Genomic DNA, 21,924 nt, shown 5'->3' on the forward strand with positions numbered 1-21,924 from the left:
GGATTCTGCTGCAGCAACAAAACCCTTCAAATCTCAAGGGCCTGAGAGAGAGAGAGAAGGAGAGAGAGAGAGAGAGAGAGAGAGAGAGAGAGAGAGAGAGAGAGAGATATTTCTCCTCCATACACCATGTTAATTTACCATTGATTGGTGGTCAGAGGGGCAGCATTTCAAGGGAGGGAAGTGAAAGTGGAGAGACAAACAGGTCCATTTGTATTTCCCCAGTTAGAACCAGTTCTATGACCATGTGAAACCTCAGGTGTTTGGAGAAGTGAAATTCTTGGACAATAACAATACTTTGTACACACCCAGAAACACATCTGCATCCCCCCTTGGGAACTCTCCCAGGCAATTTTTTTCAGCTCAGGAGGAGAGGAAGACATATCTCACCATTAGAGGATCCACTCTCTACAGATGATTTTCTTAGGGGCCTCTTTATTTTTTGTCCTTCCCAGTATCTGTGTAGCCTTACAGGATGATTACAAAGTAATAATAATAATTCTATCAGCCTGTTCAATAAGCAATATGTAAAATGATATTTTTAAATTCTAATTTTCCCTAATTTTGACTGAAAAGTAATCTTCACTATTAGTATCCATATAAGAAATGATGAGAACTTGACCAAAAATTTCTAATTTAAAGTAAAATGTAAAATTTGGTACTCTAATAATTAGCTCTCACTATTTTTATTTTTAAAAAAGGTCATCTTGAGTCCTCTCAGTTTTAAGTTTTCTTACATCATGGAAATGTCAAACACACTCAAGAGCAGAAATGACAGTAATAGTGAAACCCCTTTCCATGAAGACTTGATATCACTTCACCACTGCATTCTTTTGTATGTATCTCTAAAAAACATGGACATATTCTTACTTAAACACAATGTCGATGTCACATTTAATAATTCCTATTGTCACGGTCTGGGGTGTTATTCAGTGGTAGAGCACTTGCCTAGCATGGGTGAGGCCCTAGATTCTACCCCAGCACCACAAAACAAAGCCTCCCAAAATTCCTATTGTTAATTTTTCATAAGTATGAAGTTTATTTTGGCAGTATTAACTTCCATAAAACAAAATGACAGGAGCCTACTGCAGTTCTTCTGATGACTCTCAGGTCCTTGCTATTTTTGAGAACATTGCTCATTACAGTGCATGAACTGAGTTGAAGTGGTACATGAAGAGTCAACATACCTTAGTGGACAAATAGCCATAAGGCTATGTTTGCTAATGCTGACATGACTCAAGTGGGGCAAAGGGCTTTCAGAATGGGAGGATATGCTGTCCAAGTGCATAAACCTGTTCCAAAAATCTATTTGGTCTGGGAAATCTTTGTTATGAACCTTTAGATCCTACTTACAAATCAGCTGTGGACATGAAGTCAGAGAAGCCCTTCTTGTGTTCCATTGAACATAAAACACAGCAAGAAAGCTTCTTCCCACCCAGATGTATTATAAGGGCACTCTGTTTATATAGAACCTCACTTTGGATTTATTAAAATAAATGGAAGAGGTTGTTTCAGCTTGAGGATACTTTCTGGAACTTAATTTGCAAAATGTACTCTCATCAGTCGGCTCTTTGGTCAGAAACTGACCACCTTACTCCAGAGGACCAGTAACAATAATTTGGCTCTGTTAAGTAGATGCTGTTATTCTTCCCAGTTTTTGGCCAGAAGTCAGTAGGATGTAGTGCAGTTCAGAACTTAGGCTTAATGTCAGATTTCCTGGGTTTGAATCCCAGCTCTGCTACTCACTATCTCTGTTTTCAGGTTTTTAAACTATTTTAAAGTATTTATACCAGCCTGTAATGAAATTTGCTCAACATTTTTTTAAAGTCTCTTTTTGAGCTTGATTTGTTCTAAGAAGGAACCAAATAAATTCATTACCATTTCACATTGAGAATTTAGGTATCCTCCATAAGATGAATATTCCCTTGCCAATGAGAACAATTTGGTTACTCTCACTCACACTCATATAGGAAAGGCTGGACAGGTGTTGAATTCTTTCCTTTAAGAGCAAGGACTGACTGTGCTAGTAAGTTGAAGTGGTATCCAAAGAGTTCTTTGTTCATTTATTTGGTGGAAGATGAGACTCTCAGATGATGATGGTGATGGTGATGATGTTGATGAACACATGTTCTTAAATCAATTGCATTCAATAGATCCTTTTAAGTTTACATAGTCCCACCTTTGGCCAATGAGCATCCTTTCATGTTGGCTTTATGCCCTTTCCACATGACCCTTAGCCTTTGACGGCTTCCTTGCTTTTGGGCCCAGTAAGATATCTCAGCTCCTCTTTGTATTTCCTGCCCTAAAGTTGAAAGTAGCCATTTTTTCCAAATATCCTTCCTTCCTTCTATGGGGTCTATTGATTTGACTCTAAAGCAGAAGATATTTCTCTTTATGTCCATCAACCTAGACATAAAAGATAACATCTATTTCTATCCCCCTTCAAAGCCTCCCACACAGTGGCTCTATGTATTCCCAAGATCTGGAATAGATGATGTTCTGTGGTCTCCTTATAAATATTCTTCATCCTAAATGTGTAAATAATTTTATTCTTGGTATTTTCCCAACACAGCTGTGAGTCTGAGAACTGACAGACACAGTTATCTATAAACCAAGGCATATGCTAATCAAAGAGATGTGAGGATTCAAGCGAACAGGGTGCTGGAGATCAAGGAAAATGTGCAACTCAGGGAAGGACTAAAATATGGGTAGCAGCAGTTCTGCCCCTGAACACATGTGTCAACTCTGAAAGGTTGTCCCTGTTTTTCTGGGAATGTTATCCTCATGGAATGAGAAAAACACAGATTCCAGAAAAATTCATAGGGAACAAAGAGAGGAGGGGATCCTTATTTAAGATCAGCTGAGGACATCCAAGCCATCAATGAAGGGACACATAACCAGAGACAGATTCCCTCATGTCTGTGACCAAGAGAGACCAGATGAGCTGGTTTTATGAATGAACAAGGAAATGTTCATGCCAAGTTCTTTTGGACTTGGAGACGCAAGGGGAAATTTGTATATATTATAAATGTCAATAAACCAATTGCCAATTGAGTTTTTGAATCTCTGGACACTTGGAATCCAGAGGAGACTCCTTCCAAGATGTGGCATTGACTTTCTAGATGGGTAAAACAAAACAAGGATTTTATTTCACCATTCAGGCCCTCGCTTGGCATAGCAGACTACCTTTCAGAGAAAGGCAACATTGGTCTCTTCTGCTCTTCAACACTGCGTTGGGATGGAAAGAATCCCCTCCCTGTGTGCTGGGTAATAATACAGACCAAGGATTGAGAATCTGGCTAAATTCATTCTCTGGGCTCTGATCCATCTGCTGAGCAATGCTGTTCAATTAGCAGATCTCTCCTTTGTAAACCATGTGGTCTACGGCAAAGTTTGTTTGAGTCTCTGCCATTAAAATAATTTTTATCAGGGCAGTCACTCTGCTCAGTGTTCTGCAAGTCATTTCCCTTGCTTCAGACCATACAAGGTTAGGGTTTGTGTCTACTTCTTTTCAAGGTTCAGTGCACTCGGTCCTGCAGGATTTCACATGCAACTCAAAGGAACCCAGAGTTCTGGTGCTCCCAGGAGAAGAAATGTGGAGAAATAAAACCTGTGGTTGACATGTGGAAGAGACTGAAATGAGGAATCTCTGTACTCACTATGAGAATTTATCCAGGTGGGCTTTACAACACACTTTGCTCCTAAAGCCCGTGTTCAGACAAAGCCCTGATATATCAAACAGACAGAATGTTGGCAGAGGGCCCCCTGAATGACTGACCTGTTGATGTCATTTTATGCCTGCTGGGACAATATATCTTCTACGGATGCAAAAACAAGTCTGAGATAGCTTTTGAGATAATCACATTTAGGGCATGCTGCCTACAAGCAGTGTATTTGTGATTGAAATGCTACCTGAGGCACCAAAATCCAAGGAGAAAGTAGCACCCAAGAAAACTCGCCTTGGAGGGTGTGGGGGTGAAATTTGGAACATTTTTATTTTTACCACCTGTACTTAATTATCTTCTTCCCTTCTTGGTTCTTCTTCACACCAAAATAATTCCAACACTTGATCTCTGGTGGCATTGAGTAGGTTCTTGTTGGTGGAATATCAGAGCTGAAATGACCATAAGAGATGGCAGAGACCCTCTTGAGGGGGTCTTTAGGGAAGAAGTATTATACCCCTTTTTATCCCATGAGGAATATATTTTTTTTAAAAATTTGCACTGTTGGGGACCAAACCTATGACCTTGTGCATGCTATGCAAGTTCTGTATCACTGAGCCACATCTCAATATAATACTTTTGTAGACTAGTGGGAAAGGGATCTATATTATAAAAGCACATTCAGCTGGCAAAAGGCCTCCATTCCTGAACTCATAGGAAGAAATGATGAGAATAGTGAGAAAACAGCTGTAGGGACAATTTCAGAGTGAGATGTCTTGATCATTCTTTGTCTTCGTGTAAGAATCAACTTCTAGCTACAGTGGCTGTTGCACTTGCTTCCATCACAAATGTCCGCGTTGCAAAGAAGCTCTATTCTCAGAGTTCCCTCTTGATTCAAAGCCCAGGGAAGTATGCAAGGAGGCAGAGGCTGAGGCCTGCTTTAAACCTGCCTGGGGTTTCAGGCTGAGAACAATTGTGAGGCTAAGCACTCTTAACAATTTACTTTCTTCCGACTTCACTGAGCATGTTTCCAGGCCCTCTCTGAGCTGGAGGCAGAATTAAGAGCTAGTATCCATCAGCACATCCATCTACTTGCATTAGGGCATCAAGGATGCAGGCTGCAGTGTGGCTGGGAGCCTGTTACCTGGTAAACTTAGGAGGCAGGGCCTGGGCAGCAAGGCCCTGGTAAGGGATCAGAAAGTCACTTGCTCTTGCACCCAGATACAACCTTATGTCCTCTGCTGGGGTTTGCTTTCTCCCATCCTGCTGTGTTTGGGCTGCTTTTCCTCCCAACCTTTCCTGTTTTCGTTTTCCTTCCTCCTTCCCTTCTCCTTCTTTTAGTTGCCACTGTTTCTCCTTTCCTCTGTCTATCTGTGAACTTTTCAGACCGCACCATCTTTTCCTCTCAGGCTACTTGATCAGTCAACTCACTGAGCACCTGCTGTAATACCAGGCACTGTTCCCAAACTGGGAGAAGGGATAGGATAGGAACAGGGTAAAAGAGATCTGAGACCTGCAAAACCAACACACGGGGGAAGTTGTTGTGATAGATCACTAATAGGGAAGCGAGAGGGACAGTCATTTCGGGAGGTGATAAGTACAATAAAGAAGATAAAATGATGATGAAGAAGAAATTAAGGTTTGGGCCAGTTTGGTCAAGGAAGGAATTTTTGAAAAAGCATTATATAATCTGACTTGAATATGGAAAAGGAGGTGGGTTGGTGAAGATCTGGAGAAGGTGTGACAAGTGCAAAGGTCCTGAAATAGCAAGGAGCTTGGTGAATCCAAGAGAGAAAGGAGGCCAGTGAGATGGTGGCTCAGTGAGTCTAGGGCACAGCAGTAGAAGATTGAAGTGTGGTTTTTGTTTGTTTGTTTGTTTTTGTTTTGTGGTGCTGGGGATTGAACCTAGCTCCTTGCACTTGATAGGCAAGTACTTTACCACTGAGCTATATTTGGAGAATTATAATCTGTAGAAAAGGGTTTGGGTTTGGTTCTAGCTGATTTGAAAGACCTTGGAAGGTTTCAGGTGGGCAAGTATTATGTGTATTATGTGTATCTTAGCATATGTGTATGCAGAGGGTGGAAGAGGTGTCAGAAAATGAGCTATGAGGCTCTGCAGTGAACCAGAGGTAATGGATGCTTAGACCATTAGTGTAGCAGAAGGGTGGGGGTTAGAAGGGATCAGATTCAGGATGCATCTGGGAATCACTTGGATAAGACAAAGACATGAAGAAGCTGTCCTTCCTTTCTCTCCTCCCCTCCTTTCCTTTTCTTTTCCCGCTTCCCCTCATCCCTTGTGGCTTCCTGCTTCCTTCTGCTCCGCCCCCTCTCCCCCCCTTTCCTCTTCACTCCCTCTCTGCTCCTCCTCAGTGGAATGGTGCTACTCTCGGTGTTGGGCACTCATGTACAACCACAAAAATGGGAAATTACACTCCATGTATTGTTGGCATGTCGAAATACATTCTACTTTCATATGTAACTAAAAAAAAACAAATTAAAAAAATTAATAAAAAAGCCCAAGATACCTGTTAGGCAACCCAAATGGAGATGTTAATCAGATAGCTCAATATGCGGGTCTGAATTTCCAGGGGAATATACATTTAGGAGTCAGAATATCATATAGCATTTAAGATCAGGATATTTGGTAAGATGCCCTAAGACATGGGTATGGATGAATATGCAAGGGAGCTCAGAATGAAGTCTGGGGTACCTCACTACTTAGCAATTAGGAAGAGGATTAAAATATAGCAAAGAGACTCATAAAACACTGTTGGCAAGACACGGGGTAACTTGGAAAGTAATAACCCAGATGCAGAGGGAAGCAAATGTTTTCTGCAGTGGAGATGGACTGTCTGATGTTACTGAGAGCTGAGTCAGATGAAAACTAGCAGTGAGTGTGTCTTGAAGATGGATGGAGATTTGGGGTACAGGGTGCTGGTACTGGAGGGGAAGGCTGAGCAGAGTGGCTAGGAGAGAGCACGAAAACAGAGGAAGTCTTTTGAAGAGTTTTGATAAAAAGAGACAAAGAGAAAAGGAAGATGTGGTTTACATGGGCCCTTTAGAGATGAGCAATCTTTAAAAAGATACTGACTGCATTCTATAGGTGGGAATGATCCAATAGAGAGGGCGAAGTGGACTCTGGGGTGCTGGGTAGGAGAGATTGGAGAGACTGCTGCACAACCAGGGCGAGTGGGCAGAGAGAGGGACACACAATGACTCTGTGCTGATGGCCATCTGTAGAGCCTGGTTATTAGCTGAGACTGCAGAGGGAGGTTGAGGAGTGAGGGGAGAAGACAAAGCAGAGTAGGCAGAGATGGCTCAACTAGGGAGAGAAGGCAAGGAACTGGAGAGGAGGGAGGGGGTATGGGAGGAGGAAGGCAGAGTGGGAGATCCTGCAAACACAGGGGAATATAATGATAATCTTTGGGCAAATAAGACCTTTCTTAGTTCAGTCACAAGAGGAAAAAGTATTAAGATGATTGTTTAAACTAAATATGCTCTTCCCATCCAAAGATATTATAAAGGAAATTGCAAACAAATACTTATTAAGAAAGTGACTTTTTAAAGCACTTACTAAGTCTAGGCTCTGTAATCCATTTATGTACATTATTTTGATTTTAATCTCAGTACAATACTATATTATAGGTATAGGACTTGAACTTTAAAATCCATATTTTAAAATAAGTTATAATGTTTTCTCACTTGGAAAGAATATTTTAAAACATATACGGCAATTTTAAAATCTGAATATACATCAAATTTTTGAAGTTCCTATAATAAAAGACAACTCAATAGAAACATCAGTGAGGAACTACAGACAGGCAATTCAAAATAGAAGGACATTCAAACAGTTAATAGTATGCTTCTTGACATCACTAAGATGTTAGAAATGCAAACTAAAATAATAATAAAATCTATAGATTAGCTAAGATTAAGCACATATTGAGAGTTGCAGTGTCATATATTTTGTCAGAGTTTAAATTGACACAACTTTGGAATGAGCAATCAGGCATACTTGAGGTCATTTCCTTTCACCTGTCTTGAGAGAAAGGTCCTAGGAGTTGCCAAGAGAAGGTAGAATGCAGGGCCCTTGGCTTATGTTCAGGGAAAAGAATTTCAGTAGTGTCAGAGGTGTAGACAGAAATTTATTTAAGAAAGTAGATACATACTCAAAGGATAATGAGGTCTAGAGAGAGTGTCCCCTTTTGGGGTAAAGCAAGGAACACACATTTAAGGGAGAATGAAGGCTATGTTGAGAGTGAGGTGCTTTTTGAGGTTTCCTGGCTCTTCTTTTAAAGGGTATGAGAAGGTATGTAAGAATGCTATCAGTGTGGTCATCTCAAGATGGTTTATGATGGTCTAGTCAGTTTCTAGATCTTTAGGCCAATGAGGTTGGCACTCTCTGATTAGTAAACACTGCTGGAAAGTCCCATAAATTATGTTTCTTAAAATATTTTCTGTCTCTTTACTTAATCTATTTATTGGGTGGTTAATTAACAGTGCTTAGGTAGCTTTACAGATTTTCCCAGGAATTTGGAGGTAACAGCTGGGAAAGTGGCTTAAGGAGTGGCATGACTGGAAAAGAATGGTGTGAAACTTGAAAATTTCATTTCCTTGTCCTTCCTTTCTCTCTCCTTTCTACCTATTTCTTATTTCTTTTATCTTTCCTCACACCCAGTAATTCCTTTTTTAATTTATTTTATGAAAATCAAGAATGCAAGGATGCAGACTTAAAGGTTTTGTTATTATATTCCTTATTTTACTAAAAATAGGAAAATCCTAATGTCCACCAGTAAGAAACTGGTGTGGTAAATTATGGTAAACTATAGAATGAAATACAATGCAAAACATTTAAAATATTGAGGTATCTGTGGTCTGAATGTTCCCCCCAAAAGGACTGAATAGCAAAAGGGGACTATCTAGTTCTTTCCAGCCCTTTATAAGCAGTCCCTCCCCTTAATATTATCACTGCATGCTACCATCACATTCACAAGTAATTGAATTGGGACTGCTTATAAAGGGCTGGAAAGAACTAGATAGTCCCCTTTTTACTTGTGAATGTGATGGTAGCATGCAGTGATAATATTAAGGGGAGGGACTGCTTATAAAGGGCTGGAAAGAACTAGATAGTCCCCTTTTGCTATTCAGTCCTTTTGGCCACATGAGGATTCAGAGTTCAAGATCCCATCTTGGAAGAAGAGATCCAGCCCTCACTAGGGACCAATCCTGCCAGCACCTTCATCTTGGACTTCCCAGTCCCTGGAAGTATGAGAAATACATTTCTATTATTTATAAATTACCCAGCTTCAGGCATTTTATTATTGCAGGACAAATGGACTAAAATAGAAGTAGAAGCAAAAGAAATAACATGTGAAAAAAATTATAACATATTGTTTATGAATAAAGGAACTTTATTCAGTATATAAGCCGAGATTGTTTAACCTTATGATATAGATGTGCCTTCATATAGGAAAAAACATAGAATAATATACATGAAATTGTTAGTTTTGTTATTTGGCATGTAAAATTCTGGAGTATTTCACTTTTATTTTCTATGTGTCATTATTTGAGTTATTTTACTCTGAATATATATTATTTTACTCTATTTATTTTGTGGTACTGGGGATTGAGCCCAGGGCCTTGTGCATCCTAGGCAAGGCCTCTGCCACTGAACTACATCCCAAGCACCTGAACATATATTATTTTTATGGTCATGAAAAGGAAATTACAGTCATAATTAAAATTAAGACAGCTTCCTCAGACCGGAAATGTTTCTTTTGAGTGTCAGTCTCCTTTCTCCCTCCCTCTCATTTTTCCTTCCATCTTTTTCTTTCTATTCTCTCTCTCTAGAAATTCCTGTACCACCACCACTGTTGGGCCATCTTGTGACAATTATGGTTGTATCATCAGTGAAGGCTGGAGCCTTATCTTACAGTTGTACTGAATTAGCCTCAGTTAGTACTTAATGATTAAGAAGTTGACCAAGTGGCACTTGCTAACATATCTGCTTTCGACTACTCCATTGTGTGACTAATGACACTTGTTCTGGGCCTATGAAGAGCTTAAGAAACCTGAATGCTCAAAATAAATTTGTTGAAGGGCCCACAAGAAAATGCAGGGTATCTTAGACCTGTATTTGGTCATCTATTTGCCTGGTGCTCGGCATGGAAGTCACATTGTACACAGTCAATAAATATTGGATAAATGAATAAATGAAAAAACTGAATAAATATCAACATATCTTGCAAAACATTTGCAGTTCCTGAAATACATTTGATAATACCATAAAATAGACTTTGCTACTTAAAAGTGATGTCTGAGGACTAGCATCCTTGACATTGTGTGGGAGCTCCTTAGAAATATAGACTCTTGCCACCTGCCTGGTGAATCAAATCTGCATTTATACGTGATCCACAGTAATTCGTATGCACATTAAAACTTGAAAAACACTGCTTCAGAGGGAAAGTATTTGGCTGCTGTTTGTTGTTGTTGTTGTTGTTGCTTGTTTTTTTAGTGTCTAGGTTTAATGTTCTTCCTATCTCTTAGTACCTGATTATGGGATTTAAAGGTTGTGCTTGAGAATGAACTAGAAGAGATACCTGCAAACTTTTGCCAGCCAGGAGAGATTTTTTTAGAGGGATATTTTTTTCTTAATCAAGTATAAAATAGCTGAGTTCCCATGTTGTAGCTGGTCTTCCACTTTGCCTCAGCTTAGCTTGGTTCTAGCTTCTCCTGGGATGGCCAGGATTAAGGCAAGAAGGCTCCCTGTTTAGGTGGGCTCAGCATGCTGACTGTGTACTCTCCACAGCCTGTGCCTGAACCAAAGCTGGGTGGTCTTAAGAAGCTACCTGTGGGAGTTGGGGGAAGTCCATCTGGGAAGTAGCTCAGAGTCCAGTTCAACTTTTCCAGGGACCAAAAAAAAAAAAAAACAAGGCTGCAGTCTGGACCTTATCCCTGCTGGCCCACACTATTAAAGCCCCATGAAATCGGTCCCTGCCAGCCAACTCTTCTCAGACAGGCCAGGGCAGCCTCTGCAAGGGTGTCCAGGATTATGATTGAGGGCTCCTGGCAGGGAGGAGTGGAAAACAAGGTCTTGATTCCAAGCCCAAGCTTTTGCCACTTTCAGACAGAGCACTAATGCAAGCTGTCCTCAGCCAGGGTTCTGAGCCTGGTCTTCTGACCCTCCCAGCAAGTCCCAGGGCAGCATCTGCTCAGGTGGCACCCTTACCCTACAGGGAGGTAGGTTGCTCTGGTTAAAGGGCAGGTCCATAATGAATCACAGGGACACAGGCTCTATGTGTTGAGAAGCTCAGGAAGTAGACCAGCTTCTTCCCCAACTCCCTTCCTCCAGCCTATCCTTCAACTCCTGTCTTTCTGACCCTTTAGTCTAAAACAGAGCTGAGCTAGGCTATGATTATTCTGTCTAGCTGCAGAAACTGGATTTTGTGACTGGTATAGAAAGTGTTGTCAGAATAAGGTTTCAAAGAGATGGCTTCTCTACCATCTTGAATTTGTCCAGTGGACTTCTGCCAGTATGTCTGGAATAACAGAGATAAGTATAATCCCATTTTAATTGTATCCAAGGTCACTGGCTAAAGTTGGAATTTGATATCAAAAGAGGCAAAATAGTATTGCAACATGGGAAAATTTCTGAAGGTTCAGGAGCGCATTATAAATACATTATATGCAAATTCTAGCTGCTTTTTTGAACAAAGGGCCCAACCAAGTGTAGACACATAAAATCAAATCCAAACCAACATAGACTCATAGTCCCATCAGCTAGTGACTTGAGCTGCTAATAATTCAGCTTGTGGTCTGTCACTCATTTATTTGCTGGAGAACCTTGAACACTGGCAAAAACTGAATTCAATAGTTCTCTAAAGAGCAAAGCAAATATTATTCTGCCATTCACTGTTGAGAAGGCAGTTCTGATTAGAAGCAATAATCATTCTGTTTTTCCTTTGGAAATAAGGAAGCAAGGTGTTTTTCATGTGATCTCTAGGCAAAGAGAAAGAGATGCCCACCTACAGGAAGGCAGGTGTGCTGAGAGGCACATAGGCTTAGGAGAGAGAGATGAATGAGCATTTTAACTTTGCTTTTATAAGCTGTGAGATCTGGTGTAGAAGTCATCCTTTTTGAGTTTCAGCTTCCTTAATTGTGAAATGGGAATAACTGTGTGTTAGTCGGTTGTTACTATGTAAAACACACCTGAGAGGATCAGTGTTTAAGAAGGTGCAGTGCATCCTAGTGGGAGCTCATGATGGAGGAGGCCTGTTCACCTCACGGTAGCCACAAAGTGAAAGAGAGGAAAGGAGGGACCTGGGTCCTAATATACCCTTCAAAGGCACACCCCCCAAAGACCTAACTTCCTTCCAGTAGGCTCCACCTCCTAAGGGTTCCCCACCTCCCAATAGTAACACAGGCCAAGGAGTAAGCCTTCAACACATGGGCCTTCAGAGAACACCTCAGATCCAAACATTGCACCATGCCTATTGCAAAAATTTATTTAAAAGAGGAAACATTCTTATGGCACCTAATTCCGTGTCTGCCACACTGTTTTTCCTAGAAAATATTAGTCCTCTTTACTGACATTCTCCATGGAGGTTCTCCATGGAGATGTGTAAAGTGGGGGCTTTACAATGACTTTTTAAAAGTCTGCTTACCTCTATCCCTCCAACTAACCAAATGCCTCCAGCCAAGTATTCAAGTATAATTCCCTAGTCCCTCATCTAGGTCCTTGAAAATCATGACAGGCATCACCAACCTCTCTAATGGGAATAGGCCTATTTCAAAAGTGTGAATTCTTCCCTTGAGGAGAAGCATGGTGAGTTCCCAGAACTACAGAATGGATGAATGTTTTGGATATGTTTTTCTGATCCCTGGAAGTGCTTTGTCTTCCAGAGAAGACTGAGTGGTGGTGGGAGAAAGTGCTGATGAGTAAAAGGAGCCAGGAAGGGAAAGATCAGAAAAGGGAACCCTGGGCGTCATAAAATTGACATAAGTTCTCTCTCTGATGCCAGAACATTTGTTTGGTAGATGATAAACTTGATGTTTTTATAGTGGAATCTCTTCCCACACTGGCCATTATATTTTGTAAAGATATCTTTAAGTGAACTCAGTAGAATTTTGTAGTTTTATAGGGAACCAAATTTTTACCACATAATGTTATCTCAAAAAACATCTCGGGGGGGTGGGGCTGGGGTTGTGGCTCAGCTGTAGAGCATGAGGCGCTGGGTTTAATCCTCAGCACCACATAAAAATAAATAAATAAAATAAAGGCATTGTGCCTGACTACAACTAAAAATATATTTAAAAAAATATCTACAGATTCCTGTATATAAATTTCAATACCACATTTTTCTTTCATATATAACAGAAATATTTAGAAAACATTTTAGAAATAATTTTTAGAAGCTTAAAAATTTTTGTCTTCCATCCTTAAAATTCATTAATTATTAAAAACACTAAAAATGGAATAAAGAATATTACAATGAATATACTCATCTTCTGATCAACCAGTTTAATTTTTTAGAGTTTACTGTGGTTTGGATCTTGAATGTCTCCAAAGGTCCCTATGTTAAAGGCTTGGTTCCCATTGTAGGCTATTGGGAGGTGACAGAGCCTTTAATAGGGAGGGTTTGTGGTCATTGGAGTATGTCTCAAAGGGGATGTGGGACCCTGGCCCCTTCCTATTCCTTCCTTTTTGCTTCTTGGCCATGAGGTAGGCAGTTTTGCTTGGCCACATATTCCCACCATGACATGCTGTCTCTCCACAGGCTTGAAGCCATGGAGCCAACTGAACATGGACTAGAACCTCCAAAACTGAGAGTCAGAATAAACGTTTTTCTCTTTGTAAGTTCATTATTTCAGGTATTTTGTTATAGTGAAGAAAAGATGACTAAGACATAGTTAAAAACAAAATATTAAAATAATTTCCTATAAGACACACTGATAAGGTAAAATATAAAAAGGAAAGCAAAAGAATAATGAAGACAGACTCCAGGGTGGTGGTTACTTTGTATGGAAAGGCAAGGAGTTAGGGCAAGACCACAGAGCTTGAGGGGATTGTCCAGATCTTAGCCTTCCCAGAAGGTGTCATGAACCAGTCTACTAAAAATGCTGCCATGAAAATTCTATGAAGGCATCCTCTAAAAGACTTATAGCCCAAGTCAGAGAAAATTCTCAATCTCAAATTTACAGATCAAAGGAAGAACTTGTATTCTTTGGGGTAATACTTCATTCAGTGACTATGAAATGTAGATTCATAAAACAATAGGCCAGTCTTAGAACTGGATATAGTGAAATGACTTAAATTTTCTGTACTTCAGCTTAGGTGTGCAAAACAGAGAATGCTTAAGTAGAGCTCTTCTATTTAGGCAACCAAAGAAGAGTTAAACAAACTATGCCAGGGGCATAAAATAAAGCTCACATGGGCAGCACACATGTAACTTTATATTATAGATCATTTCCCCATCTTTTCAAAGGAAAGGAATTTCCATAAAGTGAGTGTGTTTACTATACATCTGGAATCAGACCTATTCAAGATTGTTATAAAAAGATTATTTATAACTCAATAGCTACTCTTGTTTACTACATAGATTACATCATCATCCCATATTGTTACATTAAATCAGCGTTTCTCCACATTTATTGCATTTGTTATCAAGCCTGTGGCTAAGGCAAAAATGTCTTATAAAGGCAGTCCTAAGGTAATAAATAACATGAAATTCCAATCTGCCCTGGTTTTAAGTTTTTTTTCCAGCTGGGTGCACTCTCGGTCCAGAACAGAAGACCTTTTTTCAGTTCCCTTATGCACTCATCCCCTTAGCAGGAACATCTTTCTTAGAGGAGGGGGTGATACCATCATAGATACAGAGCCTTGCAAATATACAAAGTTGCTTGTGTTTGTTTTCCATTACTGTCATGAAATACCTGAGGCTAGATACTTTATAAAACAAAATAGTTTTATTTAGCTCATGGGTCCTGGAGGTTCAAGAGCATGGCACTAACCTCTGCTTGGCACTGGTGAAGGCCTTATGGCAGATGGAATCATAACGTCAGAATTATTTTTGAGAGGCAGAGATCACATGGAAAGAGAGGAAGCCAGTGGGATAGAAGTGGCCAGCTCCTTTTATAGCAGTCTTCCTCTAAGAACCAATCAAGGTCCCATAGGACTCCATTAATCTCTTCTGAGGGCAGCCCCACCACTGACTGAAGGACTTCTCACTGGGTCTTGCCTTTTAAATTCCCATCACCTCTTAACAGTGCCATACTTGGGACCAGCTGTCCAACACATGAACCTTGGAGGGATAAATCATATCCAAACCATAGTTCTCCTATGGAGCTTAGACAGTAAAAGATTCTGGACAGGCACTGGGCAGTGCTGAGGAGTGGGCATTTGCTGTTCTTGTGTTGCCAGCACTCATCCCACCTTCTTTGGTAACAACATCCCAATTTGGGGGAAGGAGGGTAGAATTCCTCCTCTTTATGAGGTAGGTTTTATGAGGCTGATATTTAACACACCATGACTTTCTCTAGTTAAGGGATGTTCATTTGGCACAGCTAGACCAAGTGAGCTCCTCAGGATCCAAGATCCTCTCTGTGATTTGAATTCCAATCATTCCTTGTGTAGGGGAAAGAACTGAACATGGACTAGACCTCCAAAACTGAGAGTCAGAATAAACATTTTTCTCTTTGTAAGTTCATTATTTCAGGTATTTTGTTATAGTGAAGGAACAGATTGAAGAAAAGATAGAAAGTCAGTCAGTAGAGTTTATTTATTTTAGTGGTACTACTTGGGTAGGACTGTCTCTAATTTCTAAAACCTTGAGAGTTCTGATTCCTCTTCTGTATAAGCCTTATTGTAAAATTCTACACATTTCTCTCAAACTCTTCCAGTGAATTCCCTTTATTGCTAACTGATCCTGAGTCTCTGTCTATTGATTGCCACCAGAGAACTTGTAGTTCAAACCCCAGGGCTGCCACCTCTTAACTGTGAGGTCTTGAACAACCTACTACACTTACCTGTAAAACAAATATGATACAACTGTCCTTTGGAGTCTATCACTTCATCTCCAACCAGGAAGTTTGCAAGTAATACAGAGTGAATTCACACTCCAGACACACTGCAAAACCTCCTCAGAGCTGTATATTGTATATAGAATCAATTTCAACTGCAAATGAATGCTGACTGCCTCTATCATCAGTTCAGTATTATGCATCTTTTCCCTCCCATTGGGAAAAAAACAGTCAGTTGTAACATTGTTCCCTCCTTCCAGTAAAGAAATTCTGAGGTGAATCCTGAGGTTGCCCTATAAACTTCCTCATATTGTTGTTTTCCTTCTCCTTCCCCATCCCACCCCTTTGAAAAAAACCACCAAGCTTCAAGCCATTTAATAGCAACAGGAAATCCATTGCCCATGTCTTTCATCTCCTGGCATCTCCAGGAAGCAACAACTAGAAAGGGAGTCTGCCTCAGGCTGGGCTGTGGCTCAGTGGCAGAGTGCTTGCCTAATATGTGTGAGGCACTGGGTTCCATTCTCAGCACCACATATCAATAAATAAAATAAAGGTCCATTGACAGCTAAAAAAAAAATATTAAAAAAAGAAAGGGAGTCTACCACCACTACTTCCTTCCAAACCTGGCTCAGGAATTTTCCAGGGCCAGGTTGCCTTCATGGAAGGTATTGAAGGACTGGAGAAATCAATGTTCTTATGAAAGCAAGACCCACCACAAGACTAGAGAAGCTGCCTTGGAGCTGGAGTTGCAGTGCCTCTTAGGAGCCCCTCCAGTATTCCTGCACCTTACTAGTCACTAGGGAAAGTCCTTATTCTTATTTTTTAACATTTATTTAACCAACAAAGTACTCTGTATTAATATGAATTGTAGGAAAGATGCTGAGACAACATCTCAGTTACTGATGCTGTGTGAAAAAGCACCCCCAGAAGGTTGTGGTATGACACATCTTTTGACATCATCTCATTGATAGGAATCATGGACTGGCCTTGGCCAGGGTGCCTTGTCCCTACTGAATTTTTATCCCAGGAACAATGAATTTCAAGCTTTTACAACTGTTTCTCTGAGTTAGACTTTTAACCTGCACTACTAGTTTCCTGACTGCCTGACTGCTGCATCGTCCCAAGTCTCTGATTAAGTCACACTAAACATTCTGCTATGACTAATTATCATTAAAACCTATAAAAAACAAACCACTCCTGTAACCAGTTTCCATTTTTCTTCCCAGAAAATGTGCTATTCCATTGCTACTTAATAAAGACAGCTTGCTGATGTGTTTGAGGTCTGCTCCTGTTTTGGTTATTTTTGCTTACAACTTCCACTATATACTATTAGTGGGCACAGTCAGGCTGGCCCTGATTCAGGAGAGGGGTGGAATCCCCACCTCAGAGGAAGAGTATCAGGGAATTTGGACTACGTTTTTAAACTGCCAGAGGCTAGTGAGTGATTTTCTGGATTACTTGTAGATGAAGGCAGGAGAACAGGACTTCCCTCATAGAATGAGGGAGAATGGAGAAGCCTGGATTCTATCATTATAAGCATTCACACACAGACCCCTAATCTGGGCTCCAGGTATAACTCCAAACACTTTTCTGTAGTTCCCTTTAGCCTGCCATGTTGGAATGCAACAACCTGGTTAGCCATATGTTACCCAGCTTGACAAGGATCACAGGGCCCCAAAAGGATGCCATCCTATATTTTTTCAGCACTGGGGGAAGCCTCAGTGGGGAGGGATGCCGAGGGGCTGATCCTAGCCAAGTATGAAATGGGAGAGGACAATTTTTATTGCCTTTGTACCTTATCTCTCCAACCCCTACTGCTATCTGACTCTAATTTGCATGATCTCACAGAAGTTCAGAACATGGGACCCTGGTGACTTCTGCCTGCTGAATGTACAACTCTGGTAATCTGTAGACCTTGTCACTCAAACCACATAGTCTGGACCCATTCCCCATCTTTAGCTGGGAAGTTCCAGAATGAGTGAAGTCTTCAGAGGATGGGTTTGTGAGAATATGGGGGACTCTGTGAAAGGCTGAGAACTGAGCAGCGATGGGACTGCTGCCACCTGTCTGCACACTGGCACTAAGCACTGAATGTACATGAGGACCATGGTTTCATCTTGCCAGATCCATTGGTGGCATGGCAGGTTGACATGAAACTTTAAATAGAAAAGCAAGAAAGGAGTAATGCATATGGAAAGGGTAGGGAAAATGTTAAAATCGGAGCTTTTAAAAAATAATTTAAAAACCTGCTCCTAAGAATGAAGTTCCAAAGTGTTGGTCAGATTAAAAAGTAGAGGATATTAGTGTCAAGGAAGAGGGCCTCACAGAACACAGAGAAGTTTACAGTCAGCACCTGCTCACCCCAGCCACTTGCAGAAGTACCCCTTGAAGCCAGACAGATGGGGCCATCTCTCAGGACTCTCTCCCTTCTGGGTTGCATAGGGTGCTGTCAGTCCATTTGTCCCTAAGTATGACTGTCCCTAGAGCCAGCTCTATGCTCTTTGCAACTTCCCTCATAGAATGAGCCTTGTGAAAGGCCATGGCCTGGCTTATTGCACTGATATTTCCCATAGGCCCAATTGTGCAACAAGATAAAAACACAAGTATAGAATTGTAACACTTCAGGAAGTTTATGTTACATAATACTATTGAGGGCTCCAAGATAGAGCTCAGGGTTCCTCCTATTGGGTGGGTAACTCTTGTCTATTCAGCCTGCTGAGACTCCATCACATCTTGTTTATCCATTCACCCATTGAGGGACAATTGGGCTGCTTCCACCTTTTAGTTATTGCAAGTAATTCTGCTAAGAACATGGTTGTTCAAAAGGCTGATTCTCCTTAGCTATGATGTATTCAGGTGGTAGACAAATGCCACAAGCTGTGTTTTAGAAGATGATCAAAGGGAAAATGGACAAACCATGACATTTCCCTTCTGTCAGGATGGAAGTGAAGGAGAAGCATAAGAGAATAAGTGCCTCAGCACTTGAACAACTTTTTTCAAAAAATTTCTCATTTCTAACCTGACACCTCTTAAGCCTTTGGTTGGTTTATAGCTAAGCATTACAGAAAGTTTTCAGTCTCTTCCTTTGAAAATTCTGCATAGGTAGTCCTGTCAATCATCTCCAAACTTGGTCTTTATCATTTCCCTTTCTCCTGGGACATGCATCCTGCTCCACTTGTGAAGAAGTGGAGGCTATTCCTGCCATGACCCTTCAAACCTGGGATGGCCCTGTGGTTCACAGTGACTAATAGGACTTGCAGATGCTGTGCCATTGAGAGGGCTATTCCTTATGTGACCTGGCCTATTCAGCTTCCTTTCCAGGGGCACTCGCAGCCATATAAGAAGACTGTCAACCTGGACCACCATACTGCAACAAAGTCAAAGGCAGCCATGTGGAGAACATAGGCAAAGGAGAATTGAGGAACCAAATAGACAGAAGAATCAAGCTCTAGTCAGATGACCCAGTGGAGCCATCTCATCCATCCCCCTATTGTGTGGCCTTCCAGCTGAGACCCTGCATATCCATGGAGACAAACTATTTCCTCTGTACCTTATACAAATTTACAAGCCAAAGAAATTTTGAGGAAATAAGAATTGTTTTACACTGTTAAGTTTTGGTCTGTTCTTGTTATGCAGCAGTAGATAACCTGAAGCAGTGGTCTAGCACTTCAGTTTAAATGGAGGTATAGTCAGTGTTTACTGTCTTATTGTTATTTTTTTTAATCTCAGGAGAAAATAGACAAAGTGACATTTTAACATCCTAGTATATAATTTCAAAATAGTCTGAGAAAATGTAGATGTGATGCTTTGTTAATCTTTAACAGCTTCTCTTAAAATATACTATCATCAGGTAGGAGCCTTTAAAAGCAAAATTCTTACAATCAACAACAGGCTGTATCCTGAAATTTCAGGACCCAAGGCAGGAGTACAAATAGAGACACACACATACCACACGTCTAGATACTTAAAGGCTATAAATCAGATTAACAACCCATTAAATAAAATGAAATATGTTCTAGCTTGTTTTGCAAGAAGAAACAAAAAGAAAAAATGAAAACTTCATAATAACCTCAAAGTCCAAGTTCAATGTTAGGATTCTGAACCCTTGGGAATTCTGTGTAGGAATACAGTAGTATTGAGAGAGCTGGACCTGGTTCCTGGCCTTTGTTCCATAGCTTGCTCCTTTGTCCTCTCTTTTATTGTCACACTCATGTGGACATCCCAGAACTCACACCCAACTCCACTCACCCACCCAACCAGGAGTGTGATCCAGGAGGGTGAAAAGTGTGTCATCTAGCTGGGTACTTTTTATTTTAGGGGGAGAAGCAAAACTGGAGACAAGAGCCAGTATTTACCCTGCTAAATGAGGGGGCTACAGAAGAGTCTGGCAAATTGCAAAGACTGCAGAAAAGTCCCACAGGATTGTCCTTCAGATAACACAAGTTCAGCTGTACCTTGGACCATGAACTTTTGAGGAATAAACATATACAAACCATAGCAAGTTATTCTGCAGTCCTTGATGGACAGACCACTTCTGGAGGACTCTGCCTAGCATTTGGTTTCATATTTTAACCATCAGGTTCAGAGGGGGGTAGTTCAAATGATGATGACTCTGGAAATTACATAATTTAGAATTGATGGAAGAAACTCAGGGTTTTCAGTCTGAAAAGAGGTTTGGAGGAGACTTGCTAGATGTCTCCTAAAATTTGAGGGCCATCATGGAGAAAAGGTATACATTTATTCTATGATGCTCTAGGGATGAGATTAGGATGCATGAATGGAAATTACAGGAAGGGATTCAACTCAATACAGGAAAGACTTTTCCAAAATTAATGCCTTATATAGTAGTTAGCTTTCCATGCCTGGAAATGTCCACCCAGGAATATTACAGAGAAGCTTTTTGGAATGCAGGGAGATACAATATCTGAACACAATGGACAATCCCTAATGGTGGAAATTTTAAGCACCACAGCAGACTGCAATCCTCATCAAATTAGACCATGAAGGCAGCTGTCTACTTCCCCACCAGTAACTAAGCGATGGCTCTGGTCCCAGAATTAGATTACTTTCCCCCTTTAGTTTTGAAGGTTTGTAATAAATCAATAGCTCTGTGAGCCTGGACTGAGGTTCTGGCTTTTCACATTGGCAACAACAGCCTCTCATTTGACTGTAGTGCAACTGGAATAAAATTAACTCACTTTCCATATGGTCAGGTGTGCAGAAAGTCCACGTCCTTATTCACTTTTCCTGAATTGTGATTCTTTGTATGTCTCAAACATCTGCACTGCTCAAGGTCTCCCATTTATAGTTGATGAGATGTTGAGATGGCCCAGGGGCTGACTTCTTATACTCATTCCTCCATAAAGCTCCCAGCGGCTGTAAAAACTGGCTATTTTCTAGAAATTGTACCTCTATTATTTTTCATATATACAGTGTGACACCTGCAAAGATATATCTGTGCTGACCTTGTAAAAGTTTGCCTTGGCTTTTCTTTTCACTTACAAAGAGTACATTTGATGAAAATCAGATGGAGTTTGAGGTCATAAGTGGTAGTTTGCCAATGGAGTTGTGCTCAAGGGATGGGAAAATAACAATAGATGCACATGTCTTCAGTCTAAGACACTAATTATTATGAAATGGACATTTTCTGAGGCAATATGAAAATTTACAAATTTGCATAAATTTAAGAATTCTCTTGAGTATTTTGGAGTCTGCAGAGGTGGATAAAAAAATTCTCAAATAATTACAAGACTGACTTTCCTGAGACTGTGACTTGATTTCTCTGTATATTTACCCATGTCACGATGGCTCAGATGGACATATGCTACAGCAAATGCTCAGAGATGATCATGAAAAAAAATAATAATAGTGGATGATCATGCTGATAATGCTATTTCCAGCCTCAGAGCATGCTCTCTTCATTAGCTAATATCAGTGCATCAAAATGAAGCTTATTATGTTTGGCAATACAATAAATTATAATTGCATTTACTTTCATTCCCCCATCAACCTTTTTTTTCCTACATTTAAAATGGCTTTTCAAAGTTTTTAGAATTTCTAAAAGTCTGAGAAAAAAAAAAGAAACTTCTTGATGCCACATGCAGTGTTTTACCTTATTGATGAGCTGTGGGTAAGTACTAATCAGAAAGGATACTCAATATTCTCAAAAAGTTAATCAAGAATTTACCTCATACCCTTGCCCCCATCTTTTTCCTTTAAGCCCTTAGAGGGACAAGAATGACAGCAT

Source organism: Marmota flaviventris, chromosome 12, assembly GCF_047511675.1.
Source record: "Marmota flaviventris isolate mMarFla1 chromosome 12, mMarFla1.hap1, whole genome shotgun sequence".
NCBI lineage: Eukaryota > Metazoa > Chordata > Mammalia > Rodentia > Sciuridae > Marmota > Marmota flaviventris.